This window comes from Capricornis sumatraensis, chromosome 16, assembly GCF_032405125.1.
Source record: "Capricornis sumatraensis isolate serow.1 chromosome 16, serow.2, whole genome shotgun sequence".
Lineage (NCBI taxonomy): Eukaryota > Metazoa > Chordata > Mammalia > Artiodactyla > Bovidae > Capricornis > Capricornis sumatraensis.
This window is the reverse complement of record NC_091084.1, coordinates 48,333,698-48,346,616: the sequence shown is the minus strand read 5'-3', so window position 1 is coordinate 48,346,616 and position 12,919 is coordinate 48,333,698. Positions and strand designations below refer to the sequence as shown.

The following is a 12,919-nucleotide window of genomic DNA, read 5'->3' as shown; positions in this document are numbered from 1 at the left end:
AAACTGGAAAATTCTGAGAGAGATGGGAATACCAGACCACCTGACCTGCCTCTTGAGAAATCTGTATGCAGGTCAGGAAGCCACCGTTAGAACTGGACATGGAACAACAGACGGGTTCCAAATAGGAAAAGGAGTACCTCAAGGCTCTATATTGTCACCCTGCTTATTTAACTTCAATGCAGAGTACATCATGAGAAACGCTGGACTGGAAGAAACACAAGCTGGAATCAAGATTGCTGGGAGAAATATCAATAACCTCAGATATGCAGATGACACCACCCTTATGGCAGAAAGTGAAGAGGAACTCAAAAGTCTCTTGATGAAAGTGAATGAGGAGAGTGAAAAAGTTGGCTTAAAGCTCAACATTCAGAAAACGAAGATCATGGCATCCGGTCCCATCACTCCATGGTGATTAGATGGGGAAACAGTGGAAACAGTGTCAGACTTTATTTTTTTGGTCTCCAAAATCAATGCAGATGGTGGCTGCAGCTATGAAATTAAAAGAAAAGACGCATATTCCTTGAAAGAAAAGTTATGACCAACCTACACAGCATATTCAAAAGCAGAGACATTACTTTGCCAACTAAGATCCATCTAGTCAAGGCTATGGTTTTTCCAGTAGTCATGTATGGATGTGAGAGTTGGACTGTGAAGAAGGCTGAGCGCTGAAGAATTGATGCTTTTGAACTGTGATGTTGGAGAAGACTCTTGAGAGTCCCTTGGACTGCAAGGAGATCCAACCAGTCCATTCTGAAGGAGATCAGCCCTGGGATTTCTTTGGAAGGAATGATGCTGCAGCTGAAACTCCAGTACTTTGGCCACCTCATGTGAAGAGTTGACTCATTGGAAAAGACTGTGATGCTGGGAGGGACTGGGGGCAGGAGGAGAAGGGGACTACAGAGGATGAGATGGCTGGATGGCATCATGGACTCAATGGACGTGAGTCTGAGTAAACTCCAGGAGATGGTGATGGACAGGGAGGCCTGGCGTGCTGCAATTCATGGGGTCGCAAAGAGTCAGACACCACTGAGCTACTGAACTGAACTGAGCATGTTGTTTAGACCACAAGTTTATGGTTTTTCTAGTTTTTTAAAGTTATCTTCTTGTTTTATCCTGCTGTGGTCAGACAAGATAGTTGATATAATTTTAGTTTTCTATATATACTAAGACTTGTTTTATGGAGTTGAATATGATTTATTGTTGAGAATGTTCCTTGGGCACTTGAAAAGAATATGTATTCTACTTTATTTGAATGATATTTTTTGTGTATCTAATAAGTCAACCTGATCAAATGCATTGTTTAAGGCCCATATTTCTTTATTGATTTTCTGCCTGGATCATCTGTCCAGTGATGTAAGTGGGCTTTTAAATTCCTGTACTTTTATTGTATTACTGTTCATCTCTCCCTTTATGCCTGTTAATATTTGCTTTATGTGCTTAGGGGGCACCTGTATAGGGTGACTTGATAGTTACAAGTTTGGAAATAAGAGCTGGATCCATAAGAAATCAATCGACATTCAAATTTCAATTTTATGTACTTTTTTTTGGTAGGGAAATCATTATGCAACACATATATCTGATAAAGTGCCTACATGGAAAGAACTATAAAATCACCACAAAATGAATATGGATGAGAGACTTGAGCAGGTACTTTATAAAAGTGAATATTCAAATAGTCACAAGGAGTAAAGGAAGTCCACTCTCAGCAGTAATCAGGAAAATGCAAACTATAGTGAGTTATTAGTGCTACATAGTCCAGAGTGGCTAAAATTTAAAAGTGATAATAGTGTTAATAAACATGAGAAGCAACTGAAATACTCATACATTGCTAGTAAGGTTATAAATTTGTACAGCTACTTTAAATTTGGCTGGAATTTTCTCCTAAAGTTGAAGAGATATCTAGGTATATAGATAAACTATGACCCAGAAATTATTCTCCTGGTATATACCTAATGGAAATGTGTGAGCAAATGCGACAAAATTCATGTGCAAGAATTCTTAGAGCAGCAGTATTTAAATAAACACAAGAAAATGCAAATGTGTGCAGTAGTATAATGGATAAATGAATTGTGATACATAGTGGGATATTATACAATGATGGAAAACCCAACTGTAGCTCTATTTAGTAACAGATAGATTTCCCAAACATTGTTGAATGAATGGAAGTCAGACAAGAAACAATTACACTGAATCATTCAATTTGCCTGTTCAAAAACAGAACTCATCTATGATGTTGAACCTCTGGAACAGAGAGGGTATAGTTATTAGAAGAGGACATGTTGTGAAGGAGGTGATTCTAGGAGGTTGGTGATGTTCTGTAACTTTTCCTCCATGGTGGTTAAATTGATGTGTGTTTTATGGAATAATTCCATGAGCTATACATGTATAATTTGTGTTGTTGTTGTTGTTGTTTTGGTAGTATAACTCTTATATTTCAGTTAAAAATAGGTTTAAAAAAATCACAGGTTTTATAGCCTCCTGACTCTCCAAGAGTTATTTCTCTCTCATTCTATGAGGAGGTGTGATATAATGAATAACAGACTCCCCCAAAAAAGACATCCATTTTCTAATGCCCAGAACCTGTGAATATACTGCTTTGCATGGCAAAAAGAACTTTTCAGATGTTACTAAAGATATTTAGTCACAAGATTGGGAGATTATTATGGGGGTTGTGACAAATGTAATCAGAAGGGTCCTTATGAGAGGGAGGTGTGGAGGTCAGAGGTAGAGTGATGTTGCATGCAGACAACTTGACTGGTCACTGACAGCTTTGAAGATGGAAGGAGATTGTGAGCCTAGGAAGGAGGGCAGCCTCTAGAAGCCGGAAAAGGCAAGAAAACAGACTTTGCTTTAGAGCCTCCAAAAGGAACACAGCTTTGCCAATAATTTGTGTTTAGCCCCGTAAGACCTAATTTTGGACATATCGCCTCTAGAAGTATAAGAGAATTAATCTGTTTTAAGTCACCAAATCTGTAGTAATTTGTTACAGTAGCAATAGGAAACTAATAGTGGGTAATTTCTGTGCAGTGTACTCTGATATTGTACCTGTCAGAGTACACTGTCCATAATAGGTGCTCTGAAAATTGTACTGAATGTATGATCAACCTTCAAAAGTGTCATTCCTCAGAATGGTAAAGGGATTTTTGAAATAAATAAAGATGTTGAGGATTCAACCAGTATGATGTGATGTGACCAGGCAGTTTGTACTAGTCTCTTTCCCTCTAATCTTCAAACTTCCATAAACATGAAAGGCTTAGAGTCTGGAGGTGAAGGAAAAGAGCACAGGGTTTGTAGTTATCAGGCACAAAAAAATTGGAGATGAGGATGCAGATAAAGATGGTATGATTAGGACTTTCCCTTGTCTGTGGAAGGCATTCATTGTCAAGAGGGTGATTACAATATTTTACAAAAGAAATAAGACGGAGGTAATAATTCTCTTGATGTCCCAAATGGATTTTGTTGTTGTAGTTCAACCACTCAGTCGTGTCCGACTCTTTGCAATCCCATGGACTGCAGCACGCCAGCCTTCCCTGTCGTTAACCATCTCCCAGAGCTTGCTCAAACTCATGTCCATTGAGCTGATGCTGCCATCCAGCCATCCTGTCCTCTGCTGTCCCGTTCTCCTCCTGCCAACAGTCTTTCCCAGGATCACAGTCTTTTCCAAGAGTCCGTTCTTCACATCAGGTGGCCCAAGAATTGGAGCTGCTACATCAGTCCTTCCAGTGAATATTCAGGATTGATTTCCTTTAGGATTGACTGGTTGAATCTCCTTGCAGTCCAAGGGACTCTCAAGAGTCTTCTCCAATACCACAGTTCGGAAGCATCAATTCTTCGGTACTCAGCCTTCTTTATCATCCAACTCTCACATACATTCATGACTATTGGAAAAACCATAGTTTTGACTATAGGACCTTTGTTGGCAAAGTAGTATCTCTGCTTTTTAATATGCTGTTTAGGTTTGTCATAACTTCTCTTCTAAGGAGCAAGCATCTTTTAATTTTGTGGCTGCAGTCACCATCCACAGTGATTTTGGAGCCCAAGAAAATAAACTCTGTTACTGTTTCCATTGTTTCCTCATCTATTTGCCATGAAGTGGTGGGACTGAATGCCATGATCTTCATTTTTTGAATGTTGAATTTTAAGCCAGCTGTTTCATTCCTCTTTCACTTTCATCAAGAGGCTCTTTAGTTCCTCTTCACTTTCTGCCGTAAAGGTGGTGTCATCTCCTTTTCTGACGTTATTGATATTTCTCCCTTGAATCTTGATATCCGCTTGTTCTTCATCCAGCCCAGCATTTTGCATGATGTACCCTGCATATAAGTTAAATAAGCAGGGTGACCGTATATAGCTTTGACCTACTTCTTCCCAATTTTGAACCAGTCCATTGTTCCATGTCCCGTTCTAACTGTTGCTTCTTGACCTGCCTACAGGTTTCTCAGGAGCCAGGTAAGGTGGTCTGGTATTCCCATCTCTTGAAGTATTTTCCACAGTTTGTTGTGATCCACAGATTTAAAGGCTTTAGCATAGTCAATGAAGCAGAAGTAGGTATTTTTCTAGAATTCCCTTGCTTTTTTTATGATCCAGCGAGTGTTGGCAATTTTATCTCTGGTTCCTCTGGCTTTTCTATATCCATCTTGAACATCTGGAAGTTGTCAATTCATGTACTGTTAAAGCCTAGCTTGGAGGATTTTGAGCATTTCTTTTCTAGTGAGTGAGATGAGTTCTATTCTGTGGTAGTTTGAGCATTCTTTGGCATTGCCTTTCTTTGAGATTAGAATGAAAACTGACCTTTTCCAGTCCTGTGGCCACTGCTGGGTTTTCCAAATTTGCTGGCATATTGAGTGCAGCACTTTCACAGCATCATCTTTTAGGACTGTTTCCCTTGCTGCCCTGTAACTAGGTTCATAAATACTGTCTTTCTAGATTCCATATATATGTGTTAATATGCCATATTTGTTTTTATCTTTCTGACTTACTTCACTCTGTCTAATAGCTCTAAGTTCATCCACCTCATTAGAACTGGCTCAAATGCATTCCTTTTTATGGCTGAGTAATATTCTGTTGTAGATATATACCACAGCTTCTCTATCCATTCATCTGTCAATAGACATCTAGTTTGCTTCCATGTCCTAGTCATTACAAATAGTGGTGCAGTGAACATTGGGGTACAGGTGTCCTTTCAGTTACAGTTTTCTCAGGGTATAGATAGCCCAATAGTAGGATTTTTGGGTCATATTGTAGTTTTATTTCTAGTTTTATAGGGAACCTTTATCCTTAAAACTATAGGAAGGCCTATTTTGTGCCTGATTCCTTCACGTTTTAATCTTTCTGAAGCTTTAGGGAAAAGTTGTACAATCATACTAAACAGATTAAGACTGCAAATCTCTTAATTCTTACAGATGGTGAGAAATTTCAAAATTGTCAGGTCTTGATTTCTTTTTGTTTAACAGTTCTTTCCTCAATTCATCATTCTCCTCTCACATATTATCATAAATATAAAAAAGAATTCGAGTCACTTTTAACCCTTTACTTGGAAGTCTCCCTAAATATAAAACCAGCTTTTAAGTATTTTCTTGAACATAACTCCAGGATATAATTTTGCTAAGTTTTTTTTTTATCACTTTGTGACAAGAATCTTTTTCCTTCTGTTTCTAATAACATGTTCCTCAATTTCTTCTGAACTCTCACTGTGGCATACTTAAAGATTAGATTTCTACCAACAGTGTGTTGAAAACATATAGGCTTTCTCTCAAAGTTCTTCTAGTCTCTGCTCACTTGACTGATTTCAAAGCTATTTTCCAAGTTTTATGTACCAGTTCTAAGCATCAAAATCTATTATTTTTATATTGTTTTATAATGGATCACCACAAACTTATTATCTCAAAACAGAGATATATCCCAGTTTCTGTCAGGAGTCTGGCTTGACTTAGCTGGGTGCTGTACTCGAGGTTTTATAAGGCAGCACTCCAGGTGTTGGCTGAGCTGTATTTTCATCTAGAGTTTCAACTAGAAAAGCTGTTCTTAGCTTATACATACTGACAGAATTAATTTTCTTGTGACTTTAGGACTCTTAACAGTTCCTGGCTACATTATCTTTTCCATAGGCCTTCCTTCAACATGATAGCTTACTTCTGTAAGTAGCAGGAGGGAAAATTATTTCTAAAGAAGGGCTGAGTCTCTCTTTAAGGCCTTTTGCCTGATTAAGTTGAGCATATCCAGGATAATCTTCCTTTTGGTTAAAGCAAAGTCAACTGATTTGGGTCCTTAATTTTATCTGAAAATTCCTTCATCTATGCTACATTCTATTATTTAGGAGCAAAGGGAGATCATTAGGAAGGCCTTCAATCATGGAGCTACCCTCATCTGCATGCCAAGTGGTAAAGTATGTAAAGTTCTCAGTCCAGTATTTGACATATACTAAGAGCTCAATAAATGTTAACACCTCTTATCTTTCAGTTGTTCTAAAGTCTCTGTTGGAACCACAGTCTCAGTGCCCAGAGGGATGTGGGACTCAATGAGGTAAGTCCCACTGAAGGGGAGGGAGGAAGGAGTTTGCCACCACCTAGCCAAAGGAGAATCAGATTCTCTTGCTTTCTTCGCAGTTTAGAGAAATCTGTAGAGAGTAACTGTTAGTGGAGACGTGAAGACCTAAACCAGAGAACTTGGAAGGAATACATATGCAGATTAGGTTCCAGGGAATTTTTCAGTGCATCAAGGTAGAGTATAGAAAGGAATTAAGAGAGAAGCATAGCCCAGGGAGTGTATGCCATCCAAACAAGTAAGTTGGCTGTTATATGGAGATACATATAATCTTCAAGATATCCTTTTAGTTGACCAAAGGAACTTGGAGTTTAGGTGGCTTAGGATTATAACTGAGCTATTGTGTACATGGAATTCATTTGGTACCTATACCTATTCCATTGGTAGAGGCAAATTTTAAGAGATGACTGCCGGGAGCCAGCATGGGAGACCCATCCATGACAAGGTCATGCAGAAGAGACCTGATGGGCAAGGTGGATCAGGACTTTGGGGGCCCCCTGGACCTGCTCGAGCGTCTACCCCAAAACCAGAATCTGTCTGTCTTACTTTTTTATGTCTCTCACTAAACTCTCCTGACATTAACAGGGGGCTATCTCCGATCACCTTTCTCTGGAAAAAGTTAACTTAGGGCTTTAGTTAATAAGTCTCCTGGGCATGATAAGAGTGTTTCAATTCAAACCCCTCAGATGGCTTTCTAACTTGCCTGACAGGTTTATCTGTACACTTACAACTACATATGTGATTGTTTACAGCCTCCCAACCACAAGAGGCACAGGAAGCTTAAAACATTCTAACAATGTAGAGCCTTTTGAGGAGTTAGAAATTAGTAGAATAGAACTGGTGAAGGATTTCATTGTTGAGCCATTGCTTGCTGCCAAGTTTCCATATCGCCTACCCATTGTGTCCTTGGGAGTATATTAGTTGATATAGTTGGTATGTAGAAAAAATAAGTAGTAGTCTTGGTGTTAACAACATTAAACCTTGAGTTAATAAATTCTTTCTTTGTTATAGCCCACTACACCTTTACCCTATAGGAAGGGAACTTTATCTAGTGCTTTCAGAGAATAGCGCCAGACTTTAGAAAAATCACCTTTAGAGAAAATAAGTTTTCTGGTTGACTAACCTTTATCAGAAGAAAGAGTCATAAATGTTATCAGGCCTCCTGGCCAGAAGATGATGCAAATCATCTAAGACCTTTGTATATGGAAATGTATGCAGAAGGAAAGCCTGGTCTCGATAAGGGTCAGGACTGCTGACCCTGCATGACTCTGCACCTTCCATTATTCTCTATGTACAACTTAAGGTATAAAAGCTCCTTTTGAAAATAAAGTCACGGGCCTTGCCTACTGAAGCTTGGTGTCCTCGTGTCATTCTTTCATTCATTCTCTCTCTCTTTTTTTCTCTTTCTTTTTCAGGCTGATCCCTTGGAGCACAGAGGCTCTCTGAGTTCACTTTCCTGCCCGGGCTTCTAAGACCCTCTTGAGAAGGTGCTCCGTGCCTTCGCCACATCGAGGGGGCACCTGAGGCCTTTGTGAACAGAGCAAGTCCCATGTAGGGGCTTTATTGGCTTTCTGAGTAAACAAAGGAATATCAACCTCATCCTCTCATTCTCTCTCTCTCTCTCTTTTCACCAACGCCATTCATCCTGAGGGTATCCCTGGATCTTGCTGGGGCTGGACCCCAGTAGAAGACATTCAGTTAAGATTGGCCTATGAACTAAAGTAACCTGAAAAGTGGCAAGTGTATCAGGGAAAACATCATGAAAAGAGACAAAGGCTGTTTGAATGGGATGAATAAAACCCAAAGACTAGAGGATCCTGTGGGACAAAGAACGGAAATGTAGGAAAAAGAGAAGCTCCCCAAGGTAGAAGCAGGTTCCAATCTCTAGCAGACCATGAAGACTGAAAGTAAAATGTCAGATCCACCACTCCAAGGAGAATAAATATAGGGTTTAATGATAATATGTCAAGTCCAATAAAGATTAGGAAGTTTACATACATTGGAGAATGAAAGGAAAGATCAAGATTTAAAGGTCTAAATTAGGGCCAAGGTTTGTTTTTTGTTTGTTGGTTTGATTTTTACTTTAACTAGAAACTACATACCACAACTGCAGTCAGGAATGCTGATCCTGTAGGTTTTCTTTCAGAAGTGGGTCCTATCTCCTGAAGCTTCTGCCATGAGATAATAGGAAGTATTAGTTATGGAAATTACTGCAACATGGAAAATAACTTTCAACATTTTAGTATAGATTGAAAGTTAACGGAGATGCTGTGTGTCTCTTCTGCTAATGTTTTAGCAATTCTATTATTTTCTTGTTGTCTCAAAATGGGGGGATGCTTTCTTTTAGGAGATGTTGGAGACTGTAACCCAAAGAAGGCCTCTTCAGCATTTGAAATCCCATAGTTATTGACCTCCACATAGGTTAGGAAGGAACAAAAAATGTAGGACAATAGCTCTTGCTGCTTTTTCCTTCTAAGACTTTAAGACTAAGCCTACTGACCTAGAATTCTCAGAGCTGTCAGTTTGAGGGCACAGACAAAGACACATAGGGAGGAGAGTAGACTTCTCAATGATCATCTCCACTGGATGGTCTGGTTCATATTTGGACAGATACTGTGACACTGGAAAGCTGGGGAGTCTGTCTGTCTTGTCAGACTCTCAGGCTTGTATCATTTTCATTCTGCATAACTGTGCTGACTGTCAGGTAGGAGTTGAATGCGTCAGAAGACATTTTTCAAGATTACCATCCCTGAAGGGAACTAGCACACTATGGATATATCCCCGCATTAGGAGATGATCTGCCTGTGATTTGAGAGCATTCGTTATACCCCAATGGACACAACCTTTGATCACCAAGCAGCATGGTAAAAGTAAGATTTTATATTGACTACAGAAAGTGTAACATAGAAATCAATCCATATATTCAATTCTTGCTAAAGACTGAATCCTTGGTATCTACTGTAACCTAACAAAATGATCTCTGCTGAAGATGAATGCCAACGCCTTTACTAGGTATATGTAGGTCCAGAACACACTAGTATTTCCCTCAAGAGTAAATCAATTTTACAGTTAAGTTGTATACCAGGATCCCTCCTTTCCACCTCCAACTAGAGTGTCTGGGAAGAAATCCTTTGAAGTCACATAAAAATCACCTTTGTCAGTTCCAGCAGGGATCTAGTAATAGTCATAGAACTACATCATTGTTGAAGATCCTGTTTTGTCTTTCACTGACTTATTTTCTAAGAAAAATACATATAAAATAGTGTGTATATTTGAGCACTTGTTCTGATACTTTCCAATGTCAATGAGTCATTCCTTGTAGCTTTATGTTCCTCAGAGCTGATACTGGTGTTGTGTCAATGAAAGAGAAGTAGAGACAGGTGTAGTAGGAAGAAGGATGATGAGAAGAAAAGATTCTTTTAGTTCTTGTCTGCTTTGCATTTGCCTACAGTGAAGGACTTTTGGGCTAGAGGTAGATTATTTACCCATTCTTCGTGGTGTGGAAAGATTTTATCGATGATTTCTCTACCTTGCTTATCATATGAAAATGAAGTGAAAGTGTTAGTCTCTTCATCGTGTCTAACTCATTGTGACCCCATGGACTATAGCCCACCAGGCTCCTCTGTCCTTGGAATTCTCCAGGCAAGAATACTGGAGTGGGTTGGTATTCCTTTCTCCAGGGAGTCTTCCAAACACAGGGATCAAACCCAGGTCTCCTGCATTTCAGGCAGTTTCTTTACCATTTGAGTCACCAGGGAAGCATATAGTTTGGTCTATTTGAATGCCAAATTATAGAGATAGATTTAAAGAAGGCAGGAATCTATTCGAAAAAGGCAGAAATTGCAGCAAATTAATGCAGGTGTTAAGGATTGTATTGTCCTCACTCTTCTGACTGATTGAATTTAACTTGGTTGTAAACCGATTTAAAGTTAAAAACATGAGTTAATCTCTCAAAGTAGCTGTTCTCAGACTTTGTATTGTATAATGATTACCTGAGGACATCTTAAAAATGTGTAGTCCCAGCCCCACTCACAGAGAATCTGACATGGAAGGTCTAGCTTGTTGGTCAGGAACTATGGTTTTTATAAACACCTCAACTTCCATTTTGCAAATGTTGCCAAGTGGTAAATCACATTTTGAAAAAAAAACTCTATTCTAAGAAAACATTTTTTAGTGGAGAAAGGGTGGGAGTGTAAAAAATAAATTTGCTATTTCTGTTGGCCTGAACATGATGATGTATCATTTGACTCTCTTTACTTCTTAGTTTCCAGTGGAGGTACTCTTTCTGTCTCAGTAGTTGAATGAATACACATGAAAATTCAACTGCTGTGCTAGAATGTTCAACTGAGTTAAAAATTTTAAGACTTTAACTTCAAAGGGTAAAGAAATGCAGTGCTATAAAGCTTTTTAAGGAGACAGGTAGGCTAGATCCAGAAATGCTGCTGACATGTGCCTGAGTTTAAAATGGTCAGAAAAATTACCTGAAATTTCTGATAATTTCAGAAATTATCAAAGGAAAAAAAAATAGACTATTTCCCAGAGCTGTAGTAGGCCTGATTGTCCATAATGAAAATTTAAATCAAATGTTGTATGAAGTTAACGACAACAACAGAAACCACTTTGTTTAATATATCATAGAAATACTCTCCTATTAGTAGAATAGATAGTAAGGAGTTTGAATATTAAACAAATGAACATCTTGGTTATTTACAGATGTGTTATTAATAAAGACAGATGGATTTCAGAGTTCTCAGTAGCAGCATGACATTGCTACATGATATTATAGCACTACTTTTTAATATTCTTAAGAAATATAATTTGGATCCTAAGATTATCTGTCTACCAAATTAGTAGAGGTAAAAGTAAAGCTACTAGTGTAAATGATTTTTGTTGTATAAGGTAAAAACTAAAATCAGTTATAATGAAAATTCTAGCTAGTTAATACAAGCAATGAATGCTTGAGAGGGTATGGAGAAAAGGGAAACCCCTTGCACTGTTTGTGGGAATATAAATAGACACACCCTTTAAGCAGAACAGTAGAAATATTTCTTTAAAAACTAAAAATAGAACTAAAATGTGACCCAGAAATCCCACTACTGGGTAATTAACCCCCCAAAAAAAAATCATATTTCAAAAAGACACCTGCACTCCTGTGTTCATTGCAGTACCATTTACAATAACCAGGATATGGAAACAACCTAAATGTCCATCAACAGAGAAATGGATAAAGAAGAAGTAATACATATATACAATGGAAAATTACTCAGTCATAAAAAGGAACAAAACTGGGTCATTTTTAGAAATGTGGATGGACCTAGAGACTTTTATACAGAGTTAATTAAGTCAAAAAGAGAAAAAATATAGCATATATTAATGCATATATGTGGAATTTCAAAGAATTGGTATAAATGATCTCATTTAAAAGCAGAAATAGTGACACAGATGTAGAGAACAAATATATAGATATTAAGGGGGAAAGGAGGATGTGATGAATTGGAAGGTTGGGGCTGACATATACATACTATGTATAAAATAGATAACAAATGAGAGCCTACTGTATAGCTCAGGAAACTGGACTCAGTGCTCTGTGGTAACCTAAATAGGAAGGAAATCCAAAAAAAGAGAGGATATATGTATTTGTATAGCTGATTCACTTTGCTGTACAGTAGCAACTAATACAATATTATAAAGCAACTATACTTCAATAAAAACTGTAAAAATTCCAGTTAGCTCAATACAGGATGAGGTGGTATAGGTGAGGATACTGTGTGTGTGTGTGTGTGTGTGTGTGTGTGTTTGGTGGTACTGTGAGTGAAAATGCACCAAGCTGGTAAAAATTTATTTTTGAATGTGACAGATAAAATGAAAGTTAGTAATAACATGAAAGGGTGATTCCTTTCTCTCTGTGTGTGTGCATGCTCAATCATGTCCAATTTTTTGTGACCACATGGAATGTAGTCCCCCAGGCTTCTCTGTCCATCATTGTAACTAATGAAATAATAAAATGAAATAAAGAAATCTCAATTGGTATCACAAAAGTAGACATGAAAAAATTCAAAGGAAGAAATTATGGGTACATATAAATAAGTGACAGGAATAAGTCAAGTTTTCATCTTTATGTATTTGCCACTAGAACTGTGTATAAACATACATCAAGACATATCCACCAGAATGTTCATAGGTCACTATTCATAAAAGCAAAATATTGGAAACAATCCCGATGTCCTTTCACAGTGACATGGTAAATAAAAAGTGACATATTCATACAATAATAAAAACAATATCATAGTGATACACAGTATGTGTAAATCTCACAATTTTAAGTTTGGAAACAAGCCAAACACAAAAGAATACGTATAATATGATTCCATATACAGAA

At 37.9% G+C, this 12,919-nt stretch overlaps 1 long non-coding RNA gene across 1 annotated transcript in view; it reads right to left on the bottom strand.

The window, feature by feature from the left end:
* Positions 1-12,919, bottom strand: part of LOC138093055 (uncharacterized) — a 29,194-nt gene that overhangs the window by 8,271 nt on the left and 8,004 nt on the right. The window contains exon 2 of the long non-coding RNA XR_011146013.1: positions 8,643-8,711. This is a non-coding gene — a long non-coding RNA (uncharacterized lncRNA). The remainder of the gene's footprint in view (positions 1-8,642; positions 8,712-12,919) is intronic.